The sequence below is a fragment of the Penicillium hispanicum genome, assembly GCF_028827665.1.
Source record: "Penicillium hispanicum strain IBT 35686 chromosome Unknown utg000008l_segment0_segment0, whole genome shotgun sequence".
NCBI lineage: Eukaryota > Fungi > Ascomycota > Eurotiomycetes > Eurotiales > Aspergillaceae > Penicillium > Penicillium hispanicum.
The window spans coordinates 2571503-2578341 of NW_026623200.1; positions in this window are offsets into that span (position 1 = coordinate 2571503).

Consider the following 6839-nt stretch of genomic DNA (forward strand, 5'->3'; position numbering starts at 1 on the left):
ATAATAATTATAATTATTATCCTATTTTTAATATAATAGTTTTATAAATAAAGGGCCTCTTTAATAATTAAGAGCTTTTTTTTATAAATAGGATAATTTAGCTTTATTTTACTATATTAAAACTATTTTAAAAACTTATTTAAAAATATCTATTTTAATAATAAAGGATTTAGTATAATCTAATTAAATTAAAATAAAAACTATTATTATAGTTTTTTTTAATTAATAAAATATTATTTTTATAGCTAAAATCTATTAAATAAAACTTTTTTATATAGAGTTTTATATTAGTTTTTTTTAATAATTTATATAGTAATATATATATTTTTATAAAATTATATATAAAATAGTAATAATAAATAGTAAAATGAAAAAATTAGTAGATTTTATAAATATTCTATAGATAAAGCTATATCTAGATTATTTCAATTTTCTCTAGAAAAGATAAAATAGTTTTATTTTGAAAGATATAGCTATAGAATTTTAACTAATTTATTATAAAAATATATTTTTTTAGTTTAATATATAATTTTTATTATTAAAATAAAAAGATGACTATTTCTAGATATTTATAATATTTTTTTAATATATTAAAGAATATTAATATATTATTAAGATAAACTACTGTATTTTTATTTAAAAAAAATATAATATATTATTTATAATAAATTAGAATATTATAAATATATTTATTAAACTAAATAGTATAGTAACTAGTTATATTTTCTTTAAATAGTATTAGCAGCTATTTTTTTAATTAAATCTATTTTTATCTAAATCTATTAATATTTAAATATTAAGTTAATTTTTAATAGATATTTTATTTAGCTAATCTAATCTAAAAGATCTTAGATATATAAGAATAAAGAGCTATTTTTAATAATAGCTTAGTTTAGTATATAGTAATTAATATATATTTATTACTTTTTACTAGATTTCTTTATAAAAATAACTAAAAAGCCCTAAAAACTTAAAAATAACTATATAAATCTTTTTATAAAAAAGATTATAATCTATTAGATTTATTTTTTTAATTTTTCCTAGAATATTAGATATAAATTAATATTAATAAGAGTTTTTATATCTATATAGATCTTATAAATAATAAAATATTTTAAAAGTATTTTATTAAAGAGTTTATCTTAAAAAATAAAGGAATATTTCTAGATAAGTTTAGTTATATAAAAATTAATATAAATAATAAATATATCTTTTAGTTTATCTAATTTTAAAGACAACTATAATAAGATAGCTCTAGATTATCTTTCTTTTTAGTGTTTATATAGTTTATTTTATAAATAAAAGGTTTAGTATTTATAGGCTACTATCTTATACTAAATATAAGTTTATAATAGTATATATAATATAATAATAGCTTTTATAGTCCTATAAACTTATTTTTAGTAATTTTCAGTTAGATAATAGCACTTTATTATAAAAGAAGTCTTAACTAATAATTAAATTATAATTAGTAGCTAATATTTAAGTCTTAATAAATCCTTACTAACTCCTAATAAATATAAAAAGGCGAATAAAATTAGATATAAAAAGATATTTACTATTAAATAAGATTATAATAAAAGGGTTTTTTAATTTTTAAATACAGACTACTAAGTATATTTAGTTAAAAATATATAAAGATATAAATAAATAAGTTATATTTATATTATAGTAGTATTTAAGGTTTTTATTCCAATCTAGCCTTTATAGAATATTAAAAAACTATATATAATATTTAGTAAGCCTAAAATATAGCTAATTTAATTAAAAATATAATATTTTAATAGCTTTAGATTTATTTTATTAGTTTTAAATAGATCTAAAAGGTTAAGCCCTTTTAGATTAGATATAATTAAAGCCTTTTTAAAATAGCTAATAAAGGCTTTAGTGTTATTTAGCTATTTTAGTTTTTTAAATTAACTACTATAAAAGATATTTAATTAAAAGATTTTTATATTTTTTAACTAATATAATAGTTATAATAGATATAACTAAATCTTTTATAGTTATAGTATTTAAGATAATCTTTAAAAATCTTTTAGTAATTAGTTCTATTTAAATATATTTATATATAAATCTTTATCTATATTAATTATATTTTAATATATATAATTAGCAATTTTAGCCTTTTATTTAATATTTTTATAAATATTTAAAGGTAATAAAGATTTTTTATTTATTTCTTTTAAAGATATAAGTTTATACTATTATAGAGGTATTAAATAAATATTATCTTTAATATCTTAAAATTATACTTAGTAAATACTTTATAGAGCTTTGTAATATACTTTTAGAATAAATAGTTTTTTTAATATATATTTTTAAATATCTTTTAATATTTTTTAAGGCCTAAATACTCTAAAAACTACTTTTGAATTTATATATAATATTATTCTTATATAAAAAGTATAGTCTTATATCTATAATTAATAGTTTATTAAGCTATATACTAAATATTAGTTATTTATTTAACTAACTATTTACTAGTTATAATAACTATATTAGGCCCTTTTAAAAGTATATTAGTTTATTAAACTAATTTTTAAATGTAATATTTATAGTTATTTAGATATTTTTATATAGAATCTTTATAAATTTATATACTATAGTTATTAATTAAGTAAATATTCTTAAAAAGGTTCTTTTTTATTAAAAGCTATATATTATTAAACTATAATCTTACTAATATAAATATAGGATTAGTTATAGCTAATAGTAAAGCTAATATAGATTAATAATCTTACTTTATTATAAAAGTAGATCTTTAGAGTTATATTGAAAGGATTTTCTTTATATTCTCAGTACTAATATATTTCCTAAGCTATAAATATAATAGCTTTTATTTATATCTTAAGGTCTAGTAAGGTATTTAGGACCTTTAATATATTATCTATAAGTATATAAAATAGTACCATTAATATATACTATAACTATAGTAGTAAAAGTCTTTTAGAATTTAATAATAAGTTAATAGGGCTAATATTAGTACTAGTAAATTAATTATTTACATTTATTTCTAATATTTCTTTAATTTAAAATATATAATTATATATAATAAGAGTATAGGTGAGTATATACCAGGGGGCTAATGGCGCCCCCTGGACCCCTAGCTATAGGGGGGATACACTGTAGAATGTATATAGAGCGAAGCGCTTAATCCATAGTTTTTAATAACTATCTTAATCTCTATAGTAGTTGGATTTGGTTATTATTTTAGGTTTACAGTTCATATAATTAATTATAGGCTATCTTAGTAGCTTTATCTACTATAATATTATTACTATCACTGATTAACTGTAGATAGGTATAGTATTAATATAGTATAACCTATAATTTATATACTAAAAGTAAGTAGATTTATTAGTAAACTGTCTACTTATATAATAGATAATATATAGATATACTAAAAGGCCTAGGACTAGTTTATATCTAATAAAATATATAATATTATCTATTATTATAGTCTAATTAATAGTTTAGTATTATAAAATACTATATTAGATAATATTTTTAAAGTATACTATATAAAATAGCTAATTAATAAAAGGGAGGGGGTAAGATTGAATAAAAGGGTTTTTAGCTTTAATAGTCTTAATGAATAAGCTATTAGCTACTAAATTTTAATTAATAAAGGTTATATAAAAAAACTAAGTGATTATTATATTTATAATAGGCTAAAATAGAACTATATAGATTAGAAAAAGTAGCTATAGTAGTCTTATAAAGGTAAATAGTAAAGTAAAGAGGAGGGTAGATAATAAGATAAAGTAAAAAAAAGAGATAGATCTAACTATTAATAATAGCTATTAACTATATATTAATCTATTTTTATATTATTACTAAAAATATTATAAATTAAAAAGACTTCAATTAAAGAAATAAATACTATTTTAGGTTAAAAAAGATTTATTAAATAAGCTATAAATAAATAGTATAGTTATAATAATTATTAAAGTAAATTATTTAAGGCCTATAGAGATATAAAGCGTTATTATTTTAGTTTAATCTAATATAGCTTTTTATATTATCTATTTATTTTTTTAGAATTATTTTTTATTTATTTAATTTATTTTTATTAATAGTATTTTTAATAAGTAAAATTATTTATATATAGAGTAATACTATTTTAAATCTTATTAATAGTAATAGTACTATCTATAAATAAAGTGCTAATTATAGTTATTATATTTTTAGTTTTAGTAGTAATATAGCTAGTAATAACTTTAGTATTTTTAACTATAATAATAATAATAATAAAGGTAATAATAATAATAGTAAAAGTAATAATAATAATAATAGTAGTGATATTAATAATAGTGCTAAAGGTAGTAATACTAAAAATAGTAGATCTAGTAGTAAATCTATTATAATCTTTATACTATAAAATACTAAAATAAATAAATAATCTAAATAATACTATAGATATATAGATAAAATATATCTAGAAATTTAACTAAGACTATATAGATAAAGTCACTAAAAAGAATAAGGGTAATTATAATATAGTTAAGATATTAAAAGAGTTAATATTTAAGTGGGAACTATATATAAAAGCTATAAGAAGTATCGATCTCTATATAATAATCTAGAAAAGAGAAATCTATTAAATAATTTATTTTTATTATAATAATTAGTTAAAAATATACTAGAAATACTAGAAATTAAGGTATATTTATTTATATTATTTAAACTAATTTAAATATAGTTACTATATAGTAGAATATTTAATTTAGAAGTATTTTATTTATAAAAACTAAATTATCTTAATTAAATATATTAATTATAGTAAAATATATTATCTAATAAGCTAGAAATATAAAATTAAGTAAAGGATTATAGTAAAAGTAAGAGAGATATTAGCTAAAAGCCTATCTTTTTACTAGATTTTACTTTATTTTTATAATAGTGTTAATTAAAAGGCTATAAGTGCTAATAATACTATTTTTTAAGTACTTTTTTAGATATATTTTTTTAGTAGTAGATTTAGTATCTTTAATAGATTTTATAAGTTACTAGAATAGATCTAAATATATCTATTTATATTTTAGTATATAAGTTTTAGGCTATTATTATTTTTTAGTTTTAGCTAACTGCTATCTTAATAGTAGTATTATTAGTGGACTATATTAAACTAAAATATAAAATAGGCTATTTTAAAGGTTTAAAAATAAATTTAAGAAAATGATATTAGCACTAATAGAGTATATATAGATAATATTAATAGCTAGTTAAAGTATTAACTAGGTAAATAGACTAAATAAATATTATTATACTAAAGCTAAAACTATAGATAAATAGCTAGATAATAATAACTTTTAAAAAGATCTATTAACTATTAAAATAAATAATAAAATAATCTAAGAAGACTTTATAATATAGTTTATTATTATTAATTATATACTAGAATCTATAAACCCTTTTTTTAATTTAATAAATTTTAAATATTAATAGGCTATTATTAAACTAAAGATCTATAAATTTTAAACTATTAATATAGCTATAGCTATAGTTACTATTATATCTTTTTTTAATATTTATTAGTAGTATAATTAGTATAGATAATCTAAATAATAAAAAATATTACTTTATATTAAAAAACAGTAATTATTAATAAATCACTTTAAAATCCTTTAATATAATATATATAAGATATAGCTAGTAATAGCTATATTTTTAAAAGATAGAAAGGTATTAAAAGTAAATATAATAAGAATATAAAAGTTATAAAGGAATATAAATATATTTATTATTTATTAGCTAGTAATAATAATATTTGAATTAATTTATTTTAGATTATTAAAATTACTAAAAGTCTATCTTTTAATATTAAAGAGGATTAATTTAGTAAAATAATTATATTAATAAATTTTATTAGATTATTAGATTTTAAAAATTTAGTATAAAATTATATTATTATTTATTTATAATATATATAACTAATCTAATATTAATATAATTCTTTTATTTTAATAGGAGCTTTTTTAATAGTAAAATAAATATATTATTATTAAAGATATAAATATATATTATTTAGTATAGAGTAATATTAATATTTAAATTAATAATAAAGCTAAAAAATTACTATAAATAATAAATAAATTTAGTTTAGATTTAACTATAAAAAAGGGCTAAGCTATTTAGTAAAAAAACTAGTAATTTTTAATAATTAATTTAATATTAATTAGTTTAATCTTAGTAAAAAGAATAATTTAATATAAATAAGTAAATAATATAGAATACTCTTTAGATTATTTTTTAGCATATATAAAATTTAATATTATTATATCTTAATTTAAATAACTAAAATAATAGAACTAAAAGATTATAGACTAAAAGGTATTTATAGAGTTTATTAAAATCTATTAGACTAATTAGGATTTATTAGAGATAAATAATATATAAATAAAAATTAAATATAAAGGACTACTATAAATAATTAATATAGTAATAAAAGAATTAATATTTTAGATAAACTTATTAATATAGTTAAATCTAGATTTTAATGAAAACTATAAAAAGATATATAAATTAATATACTATTTTTAATATATCTTTTTTAATATATCTTTTTAAATATATAGTTTTTATATATATAGAAGTAATATATCTTTATTTATAATATTAAGGTATATTTAATTAAAAGAAGACTAGTTTATATATACTATTAATATATATAGTAAATAATTAAAATTAGTCTAGTAAATATATAATATTTATTAAAATAGATAAAAAGTAAACTAAATATTTATAAGTATAGTATTACTTTTTTAATTAAAAGTAAAAAGAGACCTATAAAGATAGTAAAAGAGAAAGTAAATACCTTTAAAAAAGCTTTTTTT